General features: G+C 39.0%; 1 pseudogene; it reads left to right on the top strand.

Moving 5' to 3' along the window:
• The first annotated feature begins 391 nt into the window (after positions 1-391).
• LOC132538572 (serine palmitoyltransferase small subunit A-like) lies at positions 392-1,552 on the top strand (annotated as a pseudogene).
• The last annotated feature ends 16,636 nt before the right edge of the window (positions 1,553-18,188 follow it).

Here is an 18,188-nt window from a genome sequence, read left to right on the forward strand (position 1 = left end):
TTACATGATGACTCTGCTGTTTCCAGTGGCTATTTCCTTTTTTATTTAAATTTTTATATTTATTTATTTTCCTTTTTTGTTGCCCTTGTTTTTTTATTATTGTACTTATTATTGTTGTTGATGATGTCGTTGTTGGATAGGACAGAGAGAAATGGAGAGAGGAGGGGAAGACGGGGGGTGGGGTGGTGGGAGAGAAAGACAGACACCTGCAGACCTGCTTCACCGCCTGTGAAACGACTCCCCTGAAGATGGGGAGTCGGGGGCTCGAACCGGGATCCTTAGTCAGTCCTTGAGTTCAGCGCCACCTGCGCTTAACCCACTGCGCTACCGCCCGACTCCCAGCTATTTCCTTTTTTAAAAAAATGATATAGACGGGAGGCGAAGCCGAGGCCCGCCGGACAGACAGACGTTCAGCTGCAACGCGCGGCCGGGATGGCGCTGGCACGGGCCTGGAAGCAGATGTCCTGGTTCTACTCCCAGGTACCTGCTGGTCACGGCACTCTACATGCTGGAGCCCTGGGAGCGGACCGTATTCAATTCCACGCTGGTTTCCGTTGTGGGAATGGCGTTATACACAGGATATGTCTTCATGCCTCAGCACATCATGGCAATATTGCACTACTTTGAAATTGTACAGTGACCAAGATGTGACCCAAATCCATGAATTTGTTAAGGAAGAATCACCTCCTAAAACTGAAATGAGACTTCATCAGATGTCATAAGAAACTTTACTAGACGTCAACATAACCAACTTTATCAGTATAATGACTAAAATTCATGAGTAGACCAGGAAAGCTAATCCTGACTCATGTGTTATGTTCTTTATTTTTAACTTTAAAAGAAGCTCTTGTATAAGTAGTTTTTTTTTTGTCTATTTTAACATTGCAGTTATTTGTACTTTGATATCAGTATTTTCTTAACCTTTGTGAGCGTTTCAATATTATCCCGTGGAAGCTTTTCTTAATGTAACTTTGAGTATATTTTAATTGCCTTCTACTATTTCCAAGACCCAAAGTCATTAGTTGAGCTTTACTGTTCTTGCTATTGTATGGCCTATACATCTGCCTGGATATATTTATACTCTTGACCAAGGTTTTGTAAGATACAATACAAGATTGGGGGAGGGAGGCAGTTTTATTGAGAATTATTTCCAAAAGATTTACCTGTAAGTTTGAACTCAGGAGTATAGTTTTAGCTACTTAGACTCCAACAGCTTGTGCTTTAAGACTGTTCAAATATTTCTTCACAATGAAAAGAAAGATCTTGCTAAAGCTAAAATAAGGAACATTTAGCATTTAAGTATTTAATTCTTACATGGACTCATTTTCAGAAAACTGATGATTCTTGTGACAGGGTGGTTAAGTAGTGTTATTATGTAACGCTGATAGTTTTTAATAGAAAGTATGGCCAGTTTCTTCTGATGGTGATTATTAACAGTGTACATCCTTACATTTAGTTTCTTGATTGTTTTGGGTGCTGAATTAGGATATGATGAAATGAATTGTCATTAAAAAATTGTAGCAAAAAGAAATGTAAACTTAAAGTCCTCCTACTCTTTGTATTTTTTAAAAAGATTTTTATTCCTTAAATGTAAAGCGACTACCTAACTTTTTGATGTAAACTCATTAAAAATCAAAGAGAAAAAGATAAAAAAAAAATGATACAGACAGAAAGTAGAGGAAGAGAGCAAAATAGAGAGATGAAGGGGAGAGAGGGAGAGAGGGAGAGAGGGAGAGGGAGAGGGAGAGGGAGAGAGGGAGAGGGAGAGGGAGAGGGAGAGAGAGAGAGAGAGAAACTACTGCAGCCTATTGTAGGGCTCCTGAAGCCTCCCCCCTGGAGGTGGCAACTGGGGGCTTGAAGCCTGGCCCCTGCATGTAGTGACATGTACGCTCTACAGGGAGCGCCACCACCTGGCCCCAGGGCATTTTTCTTTCCACCAAATCCAGCTGCTCCTTTACTTATCAGTATTAGCATAACGTAGATGCCAACATTTTCATATGGTTAACTAGTGAATATATATGTGCTGTTTCATAACTGAACTTTTTTCAGTCTTGCATATTTCTTCTCTTAAATAACTGATGGTGTTCTCTAAGAAATAAAAACAACACATGATCCCATGAGATGGCACAGTGGATGAAGCAATGGAGTCTCAAGCATGAGGTCCTGAGTTCAATCCCCGGCAGCACATGTACCAGAGTGATGTCTGGTTCTTTCTCTCTCTCTCTCTTCCTATCTTTCTAGTTAATAAATAAAATATTTTAAAAAAGAAATAAAAACACCAAACAACCTCCTTTGGTTCATGATTGGTTCCACAGTTTTACCATGCGTGACACTTTATTATTCACAGGGTTTCTTGGTTCTTTTTGAAATAAACATTTTTCTTTTTCTCCCTTATGAACATCAAATTAATAAATAGCTATTGGCAGAAATTTTGAAAGACACAGCAATATAAAAAAATAGTGGCCACACAGAAAAATGTCAATAGCTAGAGATGACCCAGACATTTTATGGAATTTGCTGGCCGTTTACTTTTAAATAGTCAAGATCAATTTGGGTCGATCATTTATATCCTGCCTTTAAAATAATCTTATATCATAACCATTGTCCCATGGCATCAGCTCTGTAGACTTCATTTTGAATGACTATATAACCACATTATGTGAGTATATCACAATTCACTTCCCGATTAATGACCATTAATGACTCTATGCTCTTATGGTTGTTCCTGCTTGAGGAAACAGATAACACAGCCCCATGTTCCATTTTCTTTGAAGGGGAAGAAGGTTTCTGAGTTTCATCCTTCCCATGACATGTCATACAGCAGTTGCTCTCTGTACAATGATACTAGTCAGAGAACTGGCCTAGAAGTGCATGAATAACATGATTGGTAATTTGGAAGAAAGAACCATATCCTTCTCAGTCTTCTGTATTGCTGATAAATACAGCCAGGACTCAGGGAATGATAATGAGTCATTTAATTTGCTTAAAGCACTTCCCCTTGGATTCAGTGGAGTGGTAAGCTGAAAACTGCTGGCAGCTGAAGACGGTGTAGCTTTTTAGACTTAAGACAGTAGGAATGCTTTCTGCACAGCTTGCCTGAAAATCAATTGTTCCAGAAACATAAAAGGTATAATGACCCCACAGCAATAAGTTAGTGTGGCAATAATACCAGTAACAACGTTAAACTGAGTGGGTTTCAGAGTTCCAGAGGTGGACAGACACAGGGACAGGTTTCCCACCTCCCGGTGAATTATAGGAAAACCCATTAAAGTACTCATACAATGGACTCTTCTCAACAGACATATTCTTGGCAAAAACAGGTCAGTGGCATGTCTGTTAAGAAAAGTCATTTGTACTAACAATTTGCTTCTACTATTGATGAGAGAGGAAAGTCAAATAACTGGATTAAATGGCTCTTGCAGTTTGACCTTCGGGGAACAGCATGAAAAGACACAATGGCTCTAAATGCTCAATTATAAAGTACTTTGACAATAGACTGTCTCTACTCAGCCCCAGCCACTACAGAAGAATACATATTAAAAAGATCTTTGTAATGTGCCTATACATTTGAGAGGTATCGTAGTTTTTCGTCTACAAAAAAGTTCTAAGAAAGGATCAGGACTCCATACAGTTTGAATTCAAGGACTCTATTTCTAGGGAAAGTGATGGGACGAGAAGGTCTGGGGTGCTGAGGCATGGTGGCAGAAAAGGACTTAGTCTGAGGGAGAGAGCACCTTGCAGACACTTATCGTGGGTGATGGTGTGTCAATGACTGTGCTGTAAATGATTAATCACAGCCCTCTAACAAAGTAGAGAAAAGCAAGCAAGCCATGGATTTCACAGAGACCTGGGCCTGGGCATAAACAAGAGAAATTTGCACCTTCTTCAGCACTGATGGGAGGAAAGAACAAAATAACTGGAATCTGAGTTTAAGTTCAGGTCAGGAGGAAACATCCTAGAAGGAGACCAAGAGCACCACTGGTCCAGATAACATGAGCTGTGATGTCCAGGGGTTAGGCTGGTGGCACAGCAAGTGGGACGGATTGAAAATCAGGAGCAGATGGTCAGACGTGCAGGTGAGTCTCTCCGAAGATACTGCTTGGTCTGCCCTTGCCTTCTCCACGCTGCTGTGTTTGCAGAGAGCAGTACCAGCTGGCAAGGGAAATGCTGGAAGTTTATTTGTTTTACTCACTCTCATGAGTTCTAGAGAGCAAAGTCCGTCTTCTTATTCTTAGAACTGATTTACAGCACATTCACCTCTCACTTAACCGATGTAGTCACTGCTCTGTGGTGTCTATTTCTTTCTTTCTTTTTTTTTTTTTTAAAGAAATTGCAGTTGCCCCATCTTCCCCACTACACTTGTTTTGGAGTGACAGAAAGTTTAACTTGAGAATCTAAAAGAATAAAAACAAAATTTCCAAAACTCAAAGAAACAAAAATCTCACTTAAATTTATGAAAGCCTCTCTCGTTACTAAAAAAAAAATACTACAAAATGAAAATTGAAATGACTCTTAGAAATTCAAAGGGAGGGAGTCGGGCGGTAACTCAGCAGGTTAAGTGCATGTAGCACAAAGCACAAGGGCCAGCATGAGGATCCCGGTTCGAGCCTCCAGCTCCCCACCTGCAGAGGGATCGCTTTACAGGCGGTGAAGCAGATCTGCAGGTGTCTATCTTTCTCTCCTCCTCTCTGTCTTCCCCTCCTCTCTCCATTTCTCTCTGTCCTATCCAGCAACGACAACAACAATAACTACCACAATAAAAGAACAAGGGCAACAGAAGGGAATAAATAAAAATATTAAAAAAAAGAAATTCAAAGGGAAATGTTCTCCCAGTTAGTAGTAATTCTGAAACAAGTGAACTGTTGTCATATATTACAAAAACATTATTATGAAATATCTTTTTGATATTTCACAGATTATTTTAAATGTGTGATATTATTTCAAATTTTATGTGCATACCATCTATAGATATGATTAGAAATACCACCATATAAAGCAGCACAGTTTCTTTCATTTTTTAATGTTTTTTGTTATCTTTGTTTATTGGACAGAGGCAGTCAGAAATTGAGAGGAAGGGGAAATAGAGAAGGAAAGACAGAGAGACACTTGCAGCCCTGCTTCAACACTTGTGAAGCTTTCCCACTGGCAGGTGGGGACTAGGGACTCGAACCCAGGTCCTTGAACATTGTAACAGAGTGCTCAATCAGGTGTGCCACCACCTGGACCTGTTTCTTTTATTTATGTGTTTTTTTTTTTCAACTTAGTGCTGGGGTGCAATACCTCTTAGCTGTCTCTATGACCTAGTTTTTAAGCTATAATTTTTCAGAGGGAAGAGATAGAGGAAGAGAAGGGAGAAGCCATCAAATAGGTCCTATCTTCCATTAAAATTACCCCAAATGCTATCTATGAGTCTAGTTTCAGTTGCCTGGGATCCAACCAAGAACCCAGATACCTTTACACAGTGTTGGTCTGCTTCTAATACTGCTTCTAAGACCCCTTCTGTTTTGATCATCACGTTAGGTTCGCTTGCATTGCTTAACGCTGTGGTCTATTTACATAATCATTGTTTTGTTTGAGACCCGCACTGGTTTAATCCCCACTGGTTCACGTGCTTTTTCCTTCTCCCCACCCCCATCCTTTGTACTTCCTTTTCCAACCTGACACTTCCGCCTCAGGAGATATAAAAGACAGTATTTTCTAATGAATAGAGATTTGATTGATTGCACTGCATCCCTGCTCATCAATAAAGACTAAACTGCGTCCCAGCTCAGCCATGAGTCCCTGGTTGTCTGTCTCCCGCCTGTGAAGCTAGCCCAGCATCTGGCGCCCGAACAGGGACCAGCAACACAGTTGAGTGGATAAAAAAGTTATGGGCTATATATTCAAGGAAGTGCTTCTCTACAATGATTAAACCTAATATTGTAGCCTGTGGAATCAAATGGATGCAACTGGGGGTGATTATGTTTAGTGCAGTAAGTAAGGAGCTGGAGGACAGTTACCAGATGGTTTTGTTTATATGTGTAGTATATATGGGTAATTGAAACAATGAACTAGAAAATTTTAAAAAAGAAAAAATGAGGGAAAGAAGGAAGAAAGTAAAGAAAAGAAGAAAGGAGTAAACAAATTGTCTCTCGGACTTCGTGAAAATTTTGGTAACTATCATCAGAATGAGGGGTGGGGTATCACAGGATTTTGGTGGTACATAGAGTGTGGAAATATACCCCATAGCCTTTTTTAAAAAAATTGTTATTTATTAAAAGGAAGCACTGACAAAACCATAAGGATAAGAGGGGTATAACGCCACACAATTCCCACCTCTAGAACTCTATATCCCCATTCTCTCCCCTGATAATTTTCCTGTTCTTTATCCCTCTGGGAGTATGGATCCAGGGTCATTATGGGATGCAGAAGGTGGAAGGTCTGGCTTCTGTAATTGCTTCCCTGCTGAACATGGTCGTTGACAGGTGAATCCATACTCCCAGCCTGCCTCTCTCTTTCCCTAGTGGGGCAGGGCTCTGGGGAAGCAGGGCTCCAGGACACATTGGTGGGGTCATCTGCCAAGGGAAGTGTGGTTGGCATCATGTTAGCATCTGAAACCTGGTGGCTGAAAAAAGAGTTAACATATAGAGCCAAACAAAATGTTGACTAATCATGAATCTAAAGGCTGGAATAGTTCAGAATAGTGGGGGGGGGGGATCTACATTTTGTAGATAGCTAGTAGAACTATTTTAGTTATATTCCAAAGGGCCCATGACTATACTAATGCTTTTTTCTTTCTTTCTGAGCCTGACATCTGATATGCAGGTGGATCCTAGTTATTATCTGGGGAGATGGTGTCATGGATGCAAAAAGGACCAGAAAGCTGGATCAGGTAAGAGAGTAGATCCCAAATATGGGAAAGGGTTATAAATATTGTTGATTGTAAACCCCATTGATTTGATCTGATCTGGGGCCCATATTCAGCTTAGGAGCCTACATGACCTCTGCATCCCTATAGATCCGACCTTATATTCTGTGGTCATCAGTAGGAACATTCCAAGCTGCCCCAATATCAGGACCCATCTTCCTCAGGTGTAGCATAGAGTATGTTGTTCAGCCTCCCTTCTGAGGATGGAACATTCTCTACCGTTGTTGATCCATGTTGAGGGCAAGGTCCTATGGGGCCCCATAAAGGGGTCTATTGTGTTGTTCCTGATGGAAATGACTGGTAACAATGGAGAGAGGGATCCATTCGAGGTCTAGGCCCATCTTGTCTGTTTGGGAATCTCCAGACTCCTCGATTAGGGCCCCAGCTGGTGGGGTGGCCTGATAGTGAGGAAAGAGTCATTGTTAAAGTATGCCAGTCTCTTGCCCTTATTCAACTTTTTCAGTCCTTAAGTTTAGCTTTGGAGTGACTGAGGGATGTATGATAAAAAGTAGGTGAGGAAGGTATCTAAGCCCAATATTTTCTACCTTCCAATATTTGAGTTAAATGTTTATTTCTTTAAGCTAAACTTCTATATACTATTTTCAACTTAGCACCTAAGCATTACATATTGTCTCCTGGTGTTTTATGTCTTATTTAGACCACGTGTTCCAGCAGATATCAGCAGGCATCATTCTAAAACTGTATGGTTCAGGGATGGGAGGGGGCACGCCTGGCAGAGTGCAAACACTGCAATGTATAAGGGTTGGGGTCAAGCCGCTGACACCCCTGGGGGGGAGTTTCATGATCAGTGAAGCAGTGCTGCAGGGGCCTCTCTCTTTTAATTAATTAACTAATTAATTAACTTTTGAGTATAAATGGAGAAGTTAGGGGAAGACAGAGAAAGAGAGAGAGAAAGAGAGGCATCTGCAACACTGCTTCACCACTTGTGAAGCTTTCCTCCTACAGGTGAGGACCAGTGGCTTGAACCTAGGTCCTTGTGCACTGGGTTACAAGACAATATAATTTTAGGAGTAAAATTTCATACCACATCAAAATGTATGCCACCACATGATGCCCACCAAAATGCCCATGTAAGGGACGGTGTTGAATCTCTGGAAACTGACTACCTGGGCTGGAATTGTGGACCAGCCAATAATCAACTGTGTTGTATACATGAAGAAACCAGTTAGCTTTTCCCACTCGGAATGTTTCGCCTGTCACATGGGAATGGTAACAGTATCTAGTTCCTATGGTGTAAGGGTGACTAGATGATATAATCAATGTGGAGGGCTTAGTGCCAGGCAAAGAATAGGGGCCCAGTAAATGTTACATAGCCTTATAAAATAGTGAAAACATAACTTAATCCCGTGATCCCTCAAGACTGTATCTGTTAACATGACCTTAGAACTAAGATCTTCAAATCATCCTAGCCTTTCAAACATATGCAATAATGTCCTAGGAGTGAAATCAGTTTCTTTCTTAGCCAAGGTGTAATATCTTACAGTTCCATGTGCTTCACACTGGGCAGATTCACATCACTTCCGATGTACTTGACTTTTTTTTTTAATTACATAACCTGAAAAGCTGAAGATAATGAATAAAAATGATTTTTATCTCACATACTATAAATCTAATTTTGTGTGTTCATAAACACTGGGTTCCTGGTGAAATAAATGAGCGTTGTAAAGTACACACATGTCAACAATTACTGAGTGCAGTAATTTAAGGCCTGATTTACTAAGCTCTCCTTTGGCTGATAGGTATTCTTGCACAAGAAATGTGATTGAGGGGGCAAAAAGGACTGAAGGAAAAATGTTGCACCAACCTCATCTTTCATATCCCTAAGTGCTCTAACTTTTAGAGTCCTATTTCCTACCCTTATGGTACACCCAGCCAGCTCTCTCTCACAATCACATTTATTTATGTCATCATTGTCTCTGGATTAGTCCTGATTTACAAATAGGCATGCTTGCTGAAAGCAAAGTACAAGTGTGATTTGACGCGAAGTAAGAAAAATGTGGAGGTTTAGTTTATCAACTTTTAATAGGCAGCAGTGGGGAAAAATTCACCTTCACAATAAATGGCAAAGTGTTTCAATTTTCCTTGCTTGATTTAGAAGGGTAATTAACCCAGAAACCATTCTTTTGTTGTCAAATGTAAAGTTTCATTTGACAAAAATGAACTTCCAGTGGTAACACCAAACTTTGCAGCCTGGTTAGATGATATTGCTTCCTAATATTTCACCTGGGTGAATTTTTGGAATTTACAGAAGCCATTTTAAAAGCGTAGCTCAAGAGAAAGCATGTGTATATTTGACACAAATAGTACAAATACATTTCCGCATATATTAAAGAGAAGAGACTGCACCAGGTGTGATCTGAGGCTAAAGGTTACTTGAAGTAAATGGTTAGTCTATGTCATCAGTTTAAATGCTAGGTTCTTTCAAGGCATGCTTCCTGGCTCACTGAAAATAAACAAGTAAATCAGCATACAACAAATGAAATGGAAAACCAGACAACAGAATAGTCAAATACTTACTTAACTACGCAGAGAAGTGTAACGTTCAAATCAGTACTCTGAGGGAAGGGTAAGACATACTAGCCCCGTTCTACTCCTGAAAAATATTGCGGTGGACTTTCCATTTATAGTCTTTTCTTCTTTCTGATCTTTGCACTGTATTTCTTCTCAATTATTTACCCTGCCAATACAAAGTTCATTTCATTCTCTTTTCTGCATTGAACACTCACGGCTTATGGTCTATGTAACCTAGAAAATGCTACTTTTCCTTACTGAGTTTTCTCATCAGGAAAATCTCTTAAAAGGTTTAGTGAATTTTTTTTCTTTTCCTTCCTTCCTTCCTTCCTTCCTTCCTTCCTTCCTTCCTTCCTTCCTTCCTTTCTCCTCTCTTTTTCCTTTCTTTTTTCTTTCTTTCTCCTCTCTCTATTTCCTTCTTTCTCTTCCCTCTCTTTTTCTTTCTTTCTTTCCTTCTTTCTTCCTTTCTTCTTCTGCCAAGAAACTTGTGGTGCATGCAATTTCAGCAGAGTACAATGGGGGGAAGACCCTTGTTCCAAGCTCCCTTGGCTCTCTGCAGCCTTGTGCCATTAATGCAAAGCACCCGCATCAGCCAGAATCTAAGTAAACCCAGTCATTTGACTGCTAAGAAGAAACTGACAGCATGTGAAAGCCTGAGATTTCTGCCTGTCATTGGACATACAGGAAAAATAATCTCCACAGTAAAGCACCAAAGGCAGCAGACTGGATTTAGAGGAAACACATAAAAACATGAGACTGGTCAAAAGATGCATCTGGGGCTATGTAGACAGCATAATGGATATGCAAACAGACTCTTATGCCTGAGACTCCAAAGTCCCAGGTTCAATCCTCTACACCACCATAAGCCAGAGTTGAGCAGTGACCTAGCAAATAAATAAATAAACAGTAAAAAAAAAATTTTTTTTAAAGTCTGCTTTCCTGGATCTGTGCTCCCAGAGAGATGAAGACCAGAAAAGCTTTCAGGGGGCAGGGGGGGATGGAATACAAAACTCTGGTGGTGGAAATTGTGTGGAATTGTATCCCTCTTATCCTATGGTCTTGTCAATATTTCCATTTTATAAATAAACTTAAAACTTCAAAGAAAAAGATGAGTCTGGCTATAAAAGGAGTAGGGACAGCAAAGTATTTCATACTCAGGCTTATTGTCTCCACCCAAGAAATCAGTTGAAAGAAACTTAGACAAGGTGACTCCACTGTCTCATCATATTTGAGGTCCTAAAAAATAAGGAGTTTCCAATCAAGAGTCACAGTGATCTCTGTTGGGAAAAAACCAACCAAATACTGTAAAAATAAATTAAATCAGGTGATATAAATCTGATAAAGAAAAATTCTCAGAAAACAATATTAATGCCACAGAAATGAAAGAATACAACAAGTTAAAAAAACATTATGAAGGAGCCAGGTGGTGGTGAACCTGGTTGAGCGCATATGTTACAATGTGCAAGGACCCAGGTTCAAGCCCCTGGTCCCCACTTGCAGGGGGAAAGCTTTGCAAGGCGTGAAGCAGGGCTGCAGGTATCTCTCTGCCTCTCTATCTCCCTTTACCCTCTTGATTTCTGACTGTCTCTATCCAATAAATAAAGATAAGAAAAAATTTAAAAGAACATTATGAAAAAGAACAAAGGGGGTGGGCAGTGATGCATGCAGTTAAGCATACATAGTATTAAAACTCAGGGACATGAGCAAGGATCCTGGTTCGAGTCCCTGGCTCCCTACCTATGGGGATATCTTCACAGGCAGTGAAGCAGGTCTGCAGTGTCTGTCTTTCTCTCTCCCTCTCTATCTCCTTTTCTCTCTCAAATTTTCTCTGTCCTATTCAATAAAATGGGAAATGTCTGCCGGGAGCAGTGGATTTGTAAAGTAGGCGCTGAGCTCCAGTGATAACACTGGAGGCAGAAAAAAAAGAAACTCTCATGCCTGAGGCTGCAAAGTCCCAGGTTCAATCCCCCCACACCACCATAAGCCAGAGCTGAGAAAAAAATAAAGAATGAAAAGACAATTGCTTTAAGTGTTTCTTTACTATGCACCTAAGTTAGCTAATTTTTTTATGAACCTGTTACATCTGAAATTATTGTGAGATCTCTAGTTGAATGGAAAATGAAAAAGTTATGCGGTGTTATATTACATTTTGTATACTGTACCTTATAGTCATCATTCTTTCAATATCTGGAAAAAATTACCAGTCATTTTCCCTTCTTTCCAAGACAGTCTGTACTGAGTAATGACCGAAGATTCCTCAGAAACATTTAGGACTTGCATGCTGAAATCTATTTATTTACATGTGTTTCTTGGCCTTCTCTGTAAGTGTATCTGTACTGGGCAAGAAGCCAGTCATATTTGTATGTGGAAACCAGGTAACTGTCAGAAGAACTGTGGCAGTGTGTCTAATTTTGCTTTCTTAAACTTGTCATAAAATGTCAAGTAAGAAATTGCAAGAGGTATGTATAGAGCTTATGGATTATAACTTAATAAACTTGTAGTGTTGGGAGCAAGCTAAAACTCTTCTTTATCTGCTTCTCCACTTAGCTGTACCAATCTCTTTAAATCAGTAGTAGGAGAATGGGTGGAGCTATAAAGCATTTTGATGACCACCAGTGAAAGCTCTCTCCCAAGAAATATCCATCGAGAACAAGAGTTAGTCAGAAATACTTGAGGGCTAGTGAATACATTGTTTCCTATGCACATAAATATCTCTGCATATCTCATGACAGTGTGGCGAATCCTCATAATTCTGATGTCTAAATATATTTTAATTTTCAAGAAATCTTATTATTTCTTTGTCTAGATAAGGATTCCCATTTCAGATACTGATGGAAATCTCATTACATTTTATTTTATTTTATTTTATTTTATTTTGAACAGAAACTCTTCTACAGGGCCCTGATCAGTTCTGGCTTATGGTGATGCTGGGGATTAAACCTAGGACCTCAGAGCTTCAGTTATAAAAAAAAAAATCCTTTTGCATAAACACTATGCTAATGAGCACAGATGACCCTAAATTATTTTTCCTCAGTTGCTAGCGCACATACAGTTAGGAGGGAAAAATAAAAGAAGAAGAAAATAATTTACCAACTGAAACTCATAAAAGAATAAATATGTGGTTGTTTATATCAAGAATATCAACTAGATCACAGGTTACAATGTATAAAAAGCTGACAGTGGCCATAAGATATCATGATATTTGACTGTGGAGTCTGGTACCTGCTCTAAGACAGACTGTATCCGAGGGTCTTGAAATGACTGCTCTCCAGCTTATTTCTTGCAATCTGTTCTGAGGTCCTTTTCACTTTTGGGAAATAGGACATAGTAAGCACTAAAAATATTTATAAAATACAAAGGGTTTAAGAAAAAAATATTGAAAAATGTCTCTACCCCACTAGTCAATAGATTTGCAAGTCCATCACAACAACCCAGGATTACGAAATAGCCAAAGAATTGTGAACTGGGTTAATATATAGTATTTTCTTTGATATAGGCAAGATTGCTTTGTGTAATTGGGAAACAGTCTGAGAAAGACATAACATGGAAGTAATTTAAAATAACTTAGTTTCTGATAAAAAGGATGCAAATAGAAAAATTATAATGACCTGCCTTTCAATTAATACTTTTTTTTTAATGGGAGTGTGACCATCAGTTCACCATATGAGAAATCCTAAAGGCAGAGGATAGTCATAGTAACTGGACACTGTAATATAGGTTTTATCCAGACGGTAGATATCAAAACTGATTTTTCTTTTAAATTTTTTGTAATTTATTTTCCCTTTTGTTGGCCTTGTTATTTTTATTGTTGTTGTAGTTATTATTGTTGTTGTTGATGATGTCATGTTGTGTGATAGGACAGAGAGAAATGGAGAGAGGAGGGGAAGACAGAGAGAGGGAGAGAAACACAGACACCTGCAGACCTGCTTCACCACCTATGAATCGACTCCCCTGCAGGTGGGGAACCGGGGGCTCGAACCAGGATCCTTATGCCGGTCCTTGCGCTTCATACCACTTGTGCTTAACCCGCTGCGCTAAGGCCCGACTCCCCCAAAACTGATTTTTTTTCAATTGTAGAAAACACACTTACAACACAGTCAAGTTACCTGAAATGCAAAAAAGGAGAAGCTTTCATAGCTGCAAGAAAAACAATAAGGAAAAGATCAAAGACAAGAAAAAAGCAGTGTCAGTTTTAGTTGAAGTAAAGCAAGGAATAGAAAAGCTTGTGCAATCCTAAAAACAGAGTCTAGTGTTCGCAACCTAACATCTTCTGAGTGGTTCTAAATACACTAGAATCAGGAAAATCCAGAATCTTAAGTATAAGGTTGCATAATTCCTAGTCCAGCGACACCAGTAAGCAGTATTTCCTCTTTGGTGGAGCTCACAACCAAACTGGCTAGAACCTTGTCAGTCTGTATTGCAATCCATCATTATTTAATTCATTCCCATTCCTGCTTATCTAAAGCACAAGTCTTTTTCAGTGTTCCTGGCCTTTACAGAGTAACCAACACTTTCATAATGTCTGGAACCACAGTGATTCTTTCAACATAGAACTTTGCAGTTTAAGACATTAAGACAGTCCAGTTGAAGCAAGATGAACTGATAACATTAACCCTGGGCCAGATAATCTTGGACCTGCTTTCACAACTAAGTAAGATAAAAATCTCTTTTTGCTCTCAAGGTGAGCTTTTCAGTTCAGTGACATCCTTATCACAGTTTATTCCCATTATCATTATAAAATGCTTTGAATAAGGCCCAATGCCTATTGACATCTAATTTTTTCACAGGGGGCCCCAAAATATTAAATGGAGAAAGGAGAGCCTCTTCAACAAACAGTACTGGGAAAATTAGGTTGAAACATGAAAAAAAAATGTAATTGAGCCATTTTATCTCACCAGACACAAAAGTAAATGTCAAATGAAGGAAAGATTTGTCACTAGAAGTCCAATGCTCTATCCATTGCACCACAGAGCCACATCAAATGAACGAAAGATTTGAATGTTAGGCCAGAAACCATCAAATATTTTGAGGAAAATATTGGCAGGTCTTGTGTCAATCTAAGGTTTTGTTTGTTAGTTAGTTTACTTATTTATTTTTAAAATTTTATTGCTACCAGGATTATCTTTGGGGCTCAATGCCCACTTGAAAGGACAGAGAGAAACTGAGAGAAGAGGGAGAGGGAGAAATAGAGAGGGAAAGAGAAAGATAGACTCTTGCAGACCTTTCTCACCACTTGTGAAGCATCCTCTACTAAGGTGGGGAGTGGGGAGCCGAACTTGGGTCCTTGCTCAAGGTGACGTAAGTGTTTAACTGGGTGTGCCACTGCGAAGCCATCAACTTAGCGGTCAATCTAAGTTTTAAAGACATCTTCAATGATTCAAATTCACTCACAGGGAAAACTAAAACAAACCAATGAGACTACTTCTATCAAATTGAAAAGCTTCTGCATAGCAAAGGAAACCAAAGTCACTGAGCATTAGGGAAATGAAAATAAAGACAACAAAGAGATACCACTTCACTCCTGTGAGAATGTCAGACATCAGAAAGGACAGTAACAATAACGGTTGAAGACATTGTGGAGATGAAGGAACCCCTATATTCAGCTAGTGGGCGTGTCAATCGATCCAATCCCAAAAGCAATCTAGAGAACTCTCAGAAGGCTAGAAATGGACCTACCCTGTGACCCTGTAATTCCTCTCCTCATGGCATACCCTAAGTAAACAAAAGCACTCATTCAAAGAGATTTGTATCATAGCAGCACAATTTCTAATAGCCCCAAATCGGAAGCAACCTAAGTGTCCAACAACAGATGCGTGACTAAGACAGTTACGGTCTATAAAAAATACTACTAATGGAATACTACTCAGCTATTAAAAGTGATGAAGTTACCTTCTTCACCTCACCTTGGATGAAGTTTGAAGGAATCAATGTTACCTGAGATAAACCAGAAAGAAAAGGGTGAATATGGGAAGATCTTACTCATAGGCAGAACTTAAGAAGCAAGAACTGAAGGGGAAACATAAAGTCAAAGGTGGACTGTTAGTGTGTCTTACACTAAAGTACAGGATTTGGGGGGAAGAAAACAGAGGGGTGAGAGGGACGCATCCAGGCCCTGCTACACAGACAATGGTCCTAATTCGAGGTGAGACTGTTTTGCAGACACAGTCTTGGTGAAATGAGAAAATATTAATCTCTCCCCAAAATAAATAAAGACATAATAAAATGCCTCTAATAAAAATTCACTTAAACAGTTTTGGGGAGTATGCAGCAGTGAACTTCTGGACTTGCAAGTTTGAGGTCCTGAATTCAGTCCTTACACCACCTACATCACTGGCACTGGCCTCTCTGTGTTGTGAAATTAATGAACAAATAAATAAAAATAAAATGTCCTAATGTATCAATTTAATAAATGTTAGAATTTATCTCACCTTTATACTTGCAATTTATATGCAAGTCCAAGGGTAATAAAAATATATTATTTTGTTAAAGAAGCATCTGAGATGCTAATATAGAAATATTTGTTCTTATTTGACTGTGACACGCTGTACATGTGCACATGCACTTGTGGGTGCGTGTTATTTTAAATTACAATGCTCTGAACTGAAGCAGGATGAAATTTATCATCTGTAATTCAGACACCACGGAACAAAAATTCTCCTTCTGATAACGACTCAATTTTCCTGAAGTGGCACTGCCATGGAAATTGAGCCATTGAGCTACTGAGAGAAAACATTTTCTAAAGTCTAAAGCAAAGTAGATCTTATGAAACCCATAAATTAACATTTGGAATAAGATTAATGCGGCATAATCTGATTCCATTTTACAAACGCAACCCTCTCTTTCACATACAGACAAACTGAAATAATGGAGAGCCTAAAAAAATAAAAAATAAATAAAAAACCTATCTCACCTCAGAATAGTATGCACTTAGTGCTCTGTCAGCCCTCTCTTAACACGTGTGTGACACAGTGTGGGGAGGTGGCTGATCTGAGAATGTCAACTTGGTCTTAAAGTGTAAGAAGTAAAGCATGTATTTTCAAATCTACTTAGGTGTCTCCAAAGAGGGGTCAGCATTTGGGGAAACCTTAACATTCCCAATGTGAACACTTCATATGGGAGTTTTGAGTGGCCACCTTCATATTTTTCTGTCAGTCATGTTGGGAATCGGAAAAAGAATGAATTACTACACAAGGAAAGCTGGTAAAGTATTACAGAGGGAACCGGGTTGTACAGTAGTCAGGAAACATAGAATGTGATCATGCACATGTGGTGATGACCTGGTGAGTGGCGGGTAAGTGCTACGGAGGTTACGTCCTGTGCTTATCTTTGTTGTGGCTCCTGGGTTCTCAGGATCACACTTGGAGAGGACCTCTGAATTGGACAATGGGAGAAGTTGACTGCTTTCTCTCGGTCTCCTTCTTCCTTCTTTTTGTCTTTCAGTCTCTATTCAATAAATAAATAAATGAAGTTTTTAAAACAATGACTTTAAGAAATCATGCTAAATGAAATAAGTCAAAAAGAGGATGATCTCATTATAGCTGGAACTTAAGAGACAAGAACAGAAAAGCATAAAAAGTGAAACTTGCACTAATCCTTTCTTAAATTAAAAATTTAAATAAAAAAAAAAAAAAGTGAAACTTGGTCTGGGTGTGACGTGGTCCACTGTACCAAAGCAAAGGGTTCTGGGGAAGGGTGGGCAAAGGAGGGCATGGAGACAGCACTTGGAGTCTTGGCGCCTGAGAGTGGAAAGGGGCTGAAGTTGAGGGTGGGAGTGCTTTGCAGACACCTACCTCAGGTGAGAGACTGTAACCAACTATCAACAATCATGCTATAAACCACTAACCCCCCAATAAAATGGTTTTGAGATAACAGTAATGTGGAAAGAAAGAAAGAAAGAGAATTATTTGTCAGATGTGAACCTTTCATTTGTTACCTCACAATGAGATTGAGAGCAAAAACTTTAAAAATGATAAAAATGAAATTAAGTATGCTCCCAGAGGGATAGAGAATGGGAAAGCTATCAGGGGAGGGGGTGGGATATGGAGAATGGGTGGTGGGAATTGTGTGGAATTGTACCCCTCCTACCCTATGGTTTTGTTCATTAATCCTTTCTTAAATAAAAAAAAATTTTTTTTAATTAAAAAAATGAAATTAAGTGAAATGGTTTATTTTTGTGAATGGAAACAAAAAGTGCAACCTGTCAATATAGAATAGTATCACTTTCGATTGAGAGAATTCTGACTACTTTTCACAAATTTTTGATCATTTTTTTATATTTCTTTAATGAAAAATTCAGTAAGTTTGGGAAATATTTAAAACATGAGAAAAAGAGAAAAGTAGAATGGAACAAGCAATTTTAGGAAAGGCTAAAAACATGACGTGTGAGTGTTATGACAGTCAAAGTTCTATTAGAAATTAAATTTATAAACTGTGTACTTGATTTCTGAAATGAACTCTATTTCAAATATTAAAAGCATTATAAAATGCATTTTTGTGTAAATTTAAAAATATATATTCATTGGTCCCTTAACAGTGATGAATATTAAAGATGCAAATCATTCTTACAAAAAGAAACAGAGTTTCTTGCAGCCTAGAATGTTCCCAGCTGTGACCATGGACTCTGAGCTCAGGCTGACAGGGACTCAGAGGTTACACAGGCTTCTGTGCTAAATATGAATAGATAATGGGCCCTGGGTCAGACGGATGGGGTTAACAGTTAATGGTATTTATATACTTTTCCCATATTTGG

Source organism: Erinaceus europaeus, chromosome 5, assembly GCF_950295315.1.
Source record: "Erinaceus europaeus chromosome 5, mEriEur2.1, whole genome shotgun sequence".
Lineage (NCBI taxonomy): Eukaryota > Metazoa > Chordata > Mammalia > Eulipotyphla > Erinaceidae > Erinaceus > Erinaceus europaeus.